Source organism: Lynx rufus, unplaced genomic scaffold (genome assembly GCF_022079265.1).
Source record: "Lynx rufus isolate CCGP_SWC_20201006 ecotype Redwood Valley unplaced genomic scaffold, mLynRuf1.p SCAF_8, whole genome shotgun sequence".
NCBI classification, from domain to species: domain Eukaryota; kingdom Metazoa; phylum Chordata; class Mammalia; order Carnivora; family Felidae; genus Lynx; species Lynx rufus.
In genome coordinates, this window is record NW_025814896.1 from 87,957,423 (window position 1) to 87,968,686 (window position 11,264).

An 11,264-nucleotide genomic window follows, 5' to 3' on the forward strand; every position below is an offset into this window, starting at 1 on the left:
TCATGGGCTGGTTGACGTTGGCTGGCACCATCTCTGCCATATCTTCTGGAGAGTCCTTGAAGAATCTGGGCCCACTGTTTGTTATCTCCCTCTTCTCTACAACTAAAATAGATCTGTCTTCCTTTGCTTGGCATGTCCTTGTTTTAGCACTAAATGTCCCCCATCCCAGGAAAGCCATCAGGGCCCTAAGTAATACTGCATCAAATATAACCTGTGTGTAACATAATACAATATACATGCATATGTCTACGATATGTATACATCAAAAGGAAATCTATCAAAAACACAATTATAGTAGGAGACTGACATATTTCTTGTAATCTTTGACAGATCACTTAGGTACAAAGAAAAATAAAAATAGACTTGAATATAATCAATAAACTTGTTTTAATCTATACAATCCAACATTGTAGTGCACAGAGAATAGACTTTCTTTTCACCTCATTCAATAACATTGGCAAACCTCTCACATGTAGTTTATCATGGAAGATAGGCCTGGATGAATCTTTGCTGGAAGCTTGCCATTCCATAGGTGCTCTTTGAGTTTGGGGGACTTTGCTGTTGTTGTTGTTGTTGAAAACAGAGGCAGTTTTTGATATTATTGTCTTAAAATTATTTCAGGCTAAAACTATGGCAGTCAAGGTATATAGAGTCAAATATTAGGGCTGCAATCTCTCTTCTAGAGAGTGAAAATTCTATTCCAAGAATCTTGGGTGTGTCCTTGCACACAGTGCAAAATGCTTAAACTAAACAATTATCTCTTTTGAAGAGAAAAATTTCCCATGGACCCAGGGTTGACCTACATCACTTTTATTAAATATGTGCACACATAAAGACCAGTTCTAAACACCTAGGCATTAATAGCTAGTTATATAACTAAAATACCAAGCCAATTTACAAGCACATGTAATTATCAAACTTTAAAATGTCAAATTAATAAAATTAACTTTATACAACAGATAATATTGTTTTGCTAAGATTAAAACACCATTTGGGGCTTAACAGAAAGATCTAGTCTCAGGCCCAGTTACTACATGTTACCACTATCTGAATCCTGGCTTCAACAATTCCAATGCAGACAACTCCTAAAGCATGTGTGCAAAACAATATTGATAACCTCAAAAATGTGTTCGCTACTTTAAGATAATCATGTATCATAATTTAAAATTCTGCTAAAAACCACCCACCTAAGTGGGTGCCATTTCATACTAATAAAGATAATAATAATTGCTAACATTTATTGAACTTTACTGGAGACTTTACCAGTCTTTCACACATAATAGCTCTAATCCTTGTGATATCACTATGAAATCAATACCACATATTTATCTCCATATTATCAAAAGAAGAAACTGAGAAACAGAGAGGTTGAGTTATTTGCCCAGGTTTCACAGCTAGTAAGTAGAAAAGCGAATTAGAAGTCAGTCTGGCTCCACCCAATCATTATGCCTAGTTACCTGTCTCATTGTTTTGGACATAGGTAGTTATCACACATCACTAAATCTGTATTGCATACAGATCTAACCCAATTATTGCTGAAATCAGCAACAGCAACTCTGTCATTGTGTTTTCACTACAACACCTGCTGCTAATAAATGGCTACAGCCCAGTCCATATGAGGGCGGAACCAGCATGAGAGCATCATTCCTTGCCAATATAGCACTGGTCCCAGGAGTTGTTCCTTTGAGTTTGACAAGCCTGTGCCCTGTGTGGGCTCACCCTTCTCTCCATGTGCCTCTAATTAAACTCCTCGCTGCCTCATGACCTGAGCTACCAGGCCTGCCCCTGGTTCACATGGGAAGATGCAGAGGCAAACACAGGCCCCACCATGGGTTTTGGGGTTGCCATCAAGATAATCCAGAACACATTTTTATTGTTAAGATTATCACTGAAGAGGCAACTGGGTGGTTTAGTCGGTTAAGCGTCCGACTTTGGCTCAGTTCATGATCTCATTGTTCGTGAGTTCGAGCCCCATGTCAGACCCTGTGCTGACAGCTCAGAGCCTGAAGCCTGCTTCAGATTCTTTGTGTGTGTGTCTCTCTCTCTGCCTTCCTCTGCTCATGCTCTGTCTCTCTCTCTTAAAATATATAATAAACATTACAAAAATATTATCACTGAAGTAAAACTGCTAATTTTAGAAAAGACACAGATCCCTCAAAATGTATATATTCTCAGAACCCAGGGGTCTGAGAGCCCCAAGAAGTAATATGAGTGCACACCAAGGAACACTATAAAAACAGCGGTATGAAAACCTCCTTGTGGCTGACAAGGACATGATTGAAGACATCATTCCAAACACTGTAATATTTGCAAAAAGTTCCTTTCTGCTCTTAGAATCAAGAATTGTTGTGCTTCTCTTAACAAGTTTCTGTGTTTTATGTTCTAGATACGGGACATTTTGTTTCATGCTTTTTCTGCACAGCTCTCAGCACTATTTGTAATTACACATTCGTATATATACAAGGTTTTCTGATGAATGTCAGTTCCTTGCAATCATCTGTAACTGCTGTCAGAGCAGAGACCATGTCTGTCCCTGCACCTTGCACAGAGCCTGGTACATAGTAAGTCCTGAGTGTTTGTTAAGTGAACAAATGAGTGAATGAATCAGTGAATAAATAGAACATACGAACCATGGATTGGTCAGGTCCCCTTTTTCCATGAAATGCTCGAAAGTTTAGTGCTGGATTTATTTCCCCGCTTAGCTAGTGTAGAGGGTCTCACACTTGTATTTTTGTATTAGCTTCATTCTTAATACCATTTTATACCTCTACCCTTAGTCTTGTTTTTTCTTTCTCATTTACTTCTAAGTTAATCTCCCTTGCTATGATTTATGAAGCCCTGTAAATGGTCTTAAAGTCCTTGTGATAAATATATTTATTGAAGTCTTTTATATATATACATATATATACATATTTAAAACCTTAACACTAAACTTTCTCCCAACAAACATATTTGATCACCTGTAGGCTCTTAAGAATAGCTGTAATTTGCTAATTCCAGCACCTTACTAACATTTAAGGCAAATTCAACCCAAGCCTAGAAACAACATGTAGTGCGTCATTTCAGGCAGTGTTGTATATTCTGAATGTAACAGGCAGATTTCTAATAAGGCTAGGCAATTGGACAAGAAAGAATAAATGGCTTGCCACAAAAATGTATGGATTTGGGATCAAGGAATGATTTATCTCTAGTGGTTCTCCAAAATATATTGAAATTATAATAATAAAAGGTTTGCTATTGGGGGTGGGGAGATGAGCAACAGGGAGAGACAGGGAGGCAGGGCTGGGCATGATCTTGGTCCATATGCACTGACAAAAGTCTGATCACCTTACAGAATGAAGGTAGAATGCTATAATCCAAATATCCAACAGTCTAAACCCCTTTGTAAAGTCTGTAGCATGTGCTATTCATAGGCTTGCGGCTGGAGTGACTTGCAAGTCTGAAACTTCAGTTTCTGCTCTGCTCTCACTCTTTTAAAGTACTTTCACTTCATATGTGGACCATTTTTCATTTCTCAAAAATGAAATCCAATGTTTAAATCCATTTAACAAAGACACCCCTTGCTGCACAAGTTAAACATGCATCCCATGTACCTCAACTAGACCCACACACTAGGCGTGAAAGGAGGTGGGTCTGCCCTCTCCAATCACTTCCTCCCATCAGGGCATCAGACCAACCCTCCTTGGGGCTTAGTCAGGAAGCACAAGATGTCCATTTAACAAACTGAGACTTGATTTCTATTATTTATAAGGCTCATTTGAGTCAGTTGAACCTTAGACGACAAACAGCAAGAGGGAAGAGTGGGTGTAAAGAAACAGATGGGTAATAATCATGTGTCACAGATACATAACAATTTTTAAAAGAATTTGATAGGGTGTGGGCTGGGGCTTCCCCCCTCCCCTTCCCTTCTGTCTCCCTCTCTCTCTCTCCTGGGGCTTTCTGTCTTTCTCTTTCTCTTTGGCAAGGGGTGGAGATTACAGAAGAAAAGGAAGGGGGAGAAAAAGCAAGACAATAGGCTAGACAGAGCGCCTGATCGGCATCCTAAAGCAGTATGCCCCGCCCCACCCCCCAACACCTGGTAGCTCAGTGGTCGAGATTTCAAAACTGGCAGACGCTCCCCCATCCTCCCCACTCCACCCCCACCTCCCCGAGCCAGGGTGGCCTCCAACCCGGAGGCGGGAGGAGAGGGAAGGCAGAAAAAAGAGAGGGGAGGGAAGATGGAAGCTAAGAGAGGAGGAACAGACTGGCAAGACCTCTTGGGGGCAGTGGCTTTTTATCCCTCCAAAGTGGTGGAGTCGCACAAAAATCCAAGTCCAATGGGGCCCACTCACGTGCCAGCTCCCCTGCTCCAAATGCAGGCGGCTGCCGACACCGACACCGCGCCTGCTGGCCCCGCAGCTGCGGCACAATGCCCCGCCTCGAGCCTTAGCTACGCCCGGGGGAACGCGCCCAGCCCGCCGAGCACCCCGCACAGCTTCCCGGGAGGGCGTCGGCTGAGCAGGAAGGGAAGGGAGGGGCGGCCCCCGCGAGGCAACAACGCTTGCCACCCGCCAGCCCGGACCCCAGAAGAAAGCCCCACCTGTCAGGCGTGGCGCTCGGAGCGAGGGCATCCAACCATCCTCATGCAGAGGCCAACGCCAGTTAGCCCCGCTTTCCAAACAACCTCCAACGTTACATCGTCAACAGAAACCTTTAGGCATGAAACACACACCGCCGGGAAGGGTGAATCGCAGACACCCACACTAGCAGACGCTCACCAATCTGGACCAACCAGCTCTCTCACGGTGGAGGGATGCTGTAGGGGTCTCAAATTCCATTAAAAGAAACAAAACCAAGGCAAAAGCCATGATACCCATTGCCAAGACGGGCTTACCTCCTGCACGGCATCTTATCCATTCCTGGTCTTCCACTGTGGGCTGTTGTTTTGCTTTGTTGTTGTTGTTGTTGTTGTTGTCTTTTGAGTGTCTGCCTAATGCACCCAGCTAATCTGCAGAGCAATGTTTTCTTCCCATCCTGCAGCCCCACACTTGTCAGAGCTGCCTGGAATTCCACCAGCAATGCAGCTTCTCCGCGTCAGTGGTAATTACAGACGACAGAGGCTGCTACTCCTTGACAAAAGGCTTTCGTTCCCGCTCGTCCCTTACAGCCCTGCCGTCAGAATTAAATCCATTTCCCGCACGAGGCTGGGAGGAAATGAGAGCTCTCCTGGCCGAGTGCGCTGACAAAAGGACGCTTGGCGGCGCCCACAGCGCCCCCTCTAGCGGGCCACTGCCCGGCTGCCCCAGGGCCGCGGTGCTGCAGTGCCCCCACCCTCAGCGCGCGCCGCCCGCGCTGCCGCAGTCCCGCCGCCTGGCCTCTGCTCACGTCCACTCCGGCACCACCAACTGCCCGCAAGAGCCAAGAGCTAGGAAGAAAATCTGAAACGTGAGCTCCCTTAAAGGATGTATCCTCCCTGGGATTAATAAAAGAAAAAAGTCTTGCAGCTGGAATATTTATTGTCTGGGAAGGACATCTGCCTTTAGAAAATTAACTATTAGCGATTTTAATAGCAATTGTTGACCATTTGAATTCTGAGCCAAAATTATCCCTCTGCCAGCTCCATTTTCAACTAGAGCAAAATTTTTGTTGTGCTACTCTCTGGAACTGTGAGCCCAGCTCCTTCCAATTCTCATTACTTCCTCCTCTCACCCCCTCTCCTCATTCCAGAGGGAACAGGTGTTTAGTGAATGGTGAATGGGGAAGGGGATGGAGAACAGAATACTTGGTTACAGTTTCAGACCTGCCAATAACTAGCTGTGTGACCTTGATGAAGTCACTTAACCTTTCTGGGCATTTACTCTGTAAAATGACAGTGTACCTAAGACATCTCCCACTTCTACTTTCTGACAGTGTTTCTCAATATGCCCTCAGAGTAGGCATATCAAGTGGTTGCTTGGGACTTTAGACCTGCATAATCTCACCAGCTCCCCCAATCAGCATTTACTCTGTTTTTAAAAATGTGAATGCAGGGCAAGTATGGTTTCCAGAAAAGCCCCCTGGTCATTTCCCCCAACCAGTTCATGGCCCCTTTGCTCCCTGTAGGTTCCAGGGCACCATGGCCTTAAGACACTCCCATAAAAACCACAGACCCCGCCACAGTGCTGCTACAGAATCAGAATCTCTGGAGGTAGGCCTAGGAATCCATATTTTTAATAAGCATCCCTAGTAATTCCTTCGTACACTAACATTTAAAAAATGCCACTCTATGTGACCTACTAGTGATGTAGAAGAGAAAATGCCCACAACAACCCCAGAACTGAAAAATATTCTGAGACACTAAACTGTGTCTTTCTGCTGTAGCTCTTCCAACCCTTCCACCCCCCCCCCAAGTCTCAATCCCCTCTTTCTCATTCATTCCCCTTTCACTTTCAGAATTGAGTCCACAAGCCCTCTCCCCATTCACCTGTCAAAACCTGCTAGAATTACAAGCAATTCAGCTAATAGGACCCAAGGTCTGTCTGGCCAGAACCAGGAAGTGATGTGTTTGAGACACTTCAAGTGGCTATGCACTATATTTAATTTTAGATGTATTTTGTAAGTGATATTTGGTACTGAGTGATGATATCTAGGGAATCAGGAACATCTTTTCCAGAGCCCTGAAATCATAGGTATGGTGGGCCCTTTTCTGAAATAGAACTCAAAAAGAATAGAGAATTTTTGTTTAGTCCAGAAATAACAGGCTTCATAAATCCCCTTAAGTCATCTCCATCACTCAAATATATCACTTCATGATATATTATTTAGCTTTCTCAAACTAAACTAAACTAAATTGCAAACTCTTGTTGGCTCCTGCCACTGCTCTGAGGGCTTTACATGCATTTTTATTCATTTAATCCTCACAAGAACTCCATAAGGTCAGTACTATTATTACTCCTATTTTACAGTTGAAAAGATTGAGGCACAGAGAGGTTAGGTAACTTGCTCAAGGTCACACAGCTAGTGGATGGCTGAGCCAGGATTCAAACTCAAGCAATATGGCTCCAGACCTTATGAGCCCTAACCACTACCCTGCACATGGCTTCTTGGAGGGGACAAAAAAATTAACTTTAAAAAGTAGAACTGGCACACCTTCATGGCTCAGTCAGTTGAGCATCCAACTCTTGATTTCAACTCAGGTCATGATCCCAGGGTCATGGGATTGAGCCCTGCATCCGGCTCCATGCTGAGTGTGGAGCCTGCTTAAGATTCCCGTGCCCGCACCCACCGCTGCCTCTCTACCCCTCCGCCCCTCTCCCCGACTCATGCTCTCTAAAAATTAAAATAATAAAAAGCAGAACTAGAACTAGTACAAGTCACTGATAAAGTTGATAGGCTGATATACATTCTTTTCCCAAAAAAGTGATTCTGTTCTTCTACTCCTCAGTCTTAAAAAAAAAATAAATCCTCCAGCTTCTCTTAGATGCCACCTGAATGTGACAAGTGCTGGAAAGATTAGCACCATCCTGTGGCTTTAGGAATTGTTCCAATATCAGATAGGAAGCAAGACTTCAACATATAAATTTCCATATTGATAGCCTATATGGAATTTTAGTTGAAGTTCCTGAAGTTCTTGCTCAATTCCAAATTCACTTTGAAATCCAACAAAGGGACTTGAAAAAAGGATTTTCAAAAGTTGTCTATATAGGCTATCCTGGGAAGATCGCTAGAATTCAGAGTCCACACCACAAAAAGCTCAAGCTACCTAGCCCTTAACTAGGGACATAGAAGACACCATGTCAGACCCAGAAAAAATCACATTTGGCTAGCCTCCAATAGCCAGGTTAAAATTAGATTTTCTGACTGGTTTGCAATAAAAAATTTTTTTGCAGTAAAATTATTTCTAATCCCCAGGTCTCTTGACAAAAAATGTTTCTGGCCAGCAATAACTTATAGAGAGAGCAGATGGCAGTATATCAGACACCCACAGTGTTTCCACCTCCTGATATTCGTGTCCTGGGGTAATCCCCTCCCCTTAGGTGCTGGCAGGACCTGTGACTTGCTCCTAACCAATGGAATACAGCAAAGGGAATGGGATGCCACTTCTGTGATTGCATTACATAAGATTCTTCAACTTGCTGACTTTCTCGATCACCTTCTTGGTTTGCATGCTTTGATCAATCAAATAGCAATGCTAGGACGACCTACATGGCAAGGAACTTAGGGTGACACCTGACCAACAGCCAGCTAGAAACTGAGGTCATCAGTCCAAAAGTCCTAGAGGAAATGAACTCTGCCAACAACCATGTAAGCTTGGAAGCAGATCCTTCCCCAGCCAAGCCTTCAGCTGAGACCCCAGCCCAGACTGATACCTTGATTTCTGCCTTGAGAGTAAGCTTAAAGCAGAGGACCCAGCTAAGCCATGCCCAGGTGTGACTCCTGACCCACTGAAATGGTGAGATAATGAACGTGTTAAGTTCTATGTTCGTGGTAATTTGTTACACAGCTTTAGATAACCAATACAGTGCCTTAGCACCCTCCAGGCCAAAGCATACTTATCAGTTGCCTTCCCCAGGGCATGCCAGAGGTTCTGGAGGAATTGACACCCCAGGGGATCAGTTTTCAACCAACGACCATCGAGAATCTACGAATAGCCCACCTCCCTCATTCCTGGGTGTTAGGAAGACACCACTGAGGCATGCTGTACACAGTTTCCCAGAGTGCCTCAGCAGGACTGAGCCCCAGAGGCCCCCAGTAGTATCCTCCTCAGTCATGCATGTTTCATAGTCTGGCTTTTCTTCCTTGTATTACTTTCCCACTCCTCTATTAGTGGTTCCTGGCCTTGTGTCCCAAATAAACTATAAATCATGGCCTACTTTTAGGGAAATCAAATTTAAGATGGGGGGCGGGGGGGAGAATGACAGTGCTTTCAAAGTAAGACCAATGATAAATTCTAAGTCTAGGTCTCCTGAAGATGCCCCTCTCCCAACAAGCAAAAGTGTGTCCAACCCTATGGCTGAGGTGTGCTGTGGAAAGAGAACTGAACTAGGAGTCCAGGGCCTGGGGCTCGTCTCAGTCCCAGTGACTGGGTGGACTCAGAAAGGACTGACCCCAGGTCTCACTTCCTGGCTGTAAAGTAAGGGTAACAGCCCTTGCCCTCTGGTAAGGGATGAACTGTGCTCCTCTACCTGCCCTCTACCACCAATCCCTACATTGAAGTTCTAACCTCCAGAACCACAGAATGTGACTATATTTGGAGATGGGGGTCTTCAAAGAGATAATGAGGTAAATTAATGAGATAATTAAAAATGAAAAAATTAGGTGTCCTCTAATCTAGGACAGGTGTCTTTATAAGAGGAAATGTTGACACAGGCTGCCATAGAGGGAAGACCATGTGAAGATACAGGGAGAAGTCAACCACCAACAGCCAAGGAGAAAGGAAAACCAACGCTGCTGACACCTTGATTTCTTGATCTCACACAAACTTCTGTTGCTCAAGTCACCCAGGCCAGGCTACTTTGTTATGGTGGCCCTAGAAAACTAATGGTCTCCTACCATCCAGGGTTGTCATGCAGACAAAATAGGACACCAAGCCTTAGTAAGTTTTACAGTCTTATTACAGACTAGAAAGACACAGCTAAACCATGGTCATAGAGGGAAGAGTCATCAGGGTGAGGTAGAGAGGCCCCCGACTCCAGAGGAAAGGCAGTCCTTATTATAAAGTGGCAGAGAGCTTGGCTGAATTGTTCCCTAGTGTTTCATAGAGGGTAGAACTTACAAGTGATGAAATTAGATATTTAATGGAGGAGATTTCTAAGCAAAATAGTGAAGGTGCAACTAGCGTCCTTCTTACTATTTCTAGCAAAATGCAAGAGGAGAGATGAATTAAAGGAAGACTCTTTAAACACAAAGGAGCCAGAGCTTGAAGACTGGGAAAATTCTCAGCCCATCTACATTGCAAAACATGACAAAGCTTGTTCTGAAGGGAGTATGAAGGGTGTGGCTGAATAACCATTTGATAAAGAGGTCATGGGTGTAACTCATGGACCTAATCGGCCATCTCAGCAGAGGCCAGGAATAGAGATGGGTTTTTGCAGCAAAGACAGTGCCATTTTGAACTAAAGGGAACAGAAAAAGCAGGACAGAATGAAGGAAGGCTATTAAACTTCTTGAATTCTACTGGAGGAGACCACAAAACTATTTGGTTGCAAAAGTACACTGTTCTTCCAGGAAAGGAGAGAATGACCCCCAAGGTGATTCAGAGATCATCAGCACTGCCATTCTAACCACAGGCCCAGGGGCCAAGTTTGTTTCCTCCTGGCTTCAGGGGGCAGGGCCACTGCAGAGCTGTGTGGGGTGAGGCTTCCACCACAGTGGACCTGGAAGGTGGGACACTGCCAAAGAGGATTATTATGACGGCTTAAGATATAATGGAATTTGTCTTGCTAGGTTTGGAGCTTGCTTGGGACCCATCACTCCTTTCTTCTTTCCAATTTCTTCCCTTTGGAATGGGAATGTCTGCCCTAGGCCTGCTCACCATTATACTTTGGAAGCACATAACTTGTCTGGTTTCACAGGTTCACAGCTAGAGAAGAATTTCACCTCAAGATGAATCATATCTCAAGTCTCAACCATACATGATTTAGAGGACATTTAGATGAGACTTTGTACTTCAGAATTTAGAACTGATGCTGGAACAAGACTTTTGGGGATGTTGAGATGGAATGCATGTATTTTGCATGTGTTAAGGGTATGAAGTTTTGGAGTCAGGCACCAAAAACCATCGACTGAATTGTGCCCTGCAAAATTCCTATGTTAAAGCCGTAACCCCCAGTGTGACAAAGAGCCAGGGATTTTAGGTGGTTGTTAGGGTTAAATGAGGTCATAAGGTTGGGCCCTTAATCCAATAGGATTGGTGTCCTTATAAGAGGAAGAGAGATAAGAGTTTGCTGACTGCACACACACTGCTTGCTCTCTCTCTGCCCCCACCATGCGAGGCCAGAGAGAGAAATCTGCAAACCAGGAAAAGCAACCTCACTAGAAACCAAAACTGTTCAGCCTTGATCTTGGACTTCTCAGCCTCCAAAACTGTGAGAAATTTCTGTTGTTTAAGCCACCCAGTACAGGATTTATATTATGGCAGCCCAAGCAGACTATATACTTTCTGTGCCTTGGTTTATCCACCTGTAAAACAGGGATAATCATGCCTATCTTATAGGACTGTTATGAGAACAAGGGAACATATGGAAAGTATGGGAACAGATACAGCATATAACAAGTGCTAGGTCTTTGTGAGCAGTTGTTACAGA

The 11,264-nt window shown here is 44.1% G+C and overlaps 1 protein-coding gene across 1 annotated transcript in view; it reads right to left on the bottom strand.

The window, feature by feature from the left end:
* ADD2 (adducin 2) overlaps positions 1–5,136 on the bottom strand; it is a 100,983-nt gene extending 95,847 nt beyond the window's left edge. The window contains exon 1 of the mRNA XM_047068507.1: positions 4,874–5,136. The gene's annotated coding sequence lies outside the window, so the exon portion shown is untranslated. The remainder of the gene's footprint in view (positions 1–4,873) is intronic.
* Between the last annotated feature and the right edge of the window lie 6,128 nt (positions 5,137–11,264).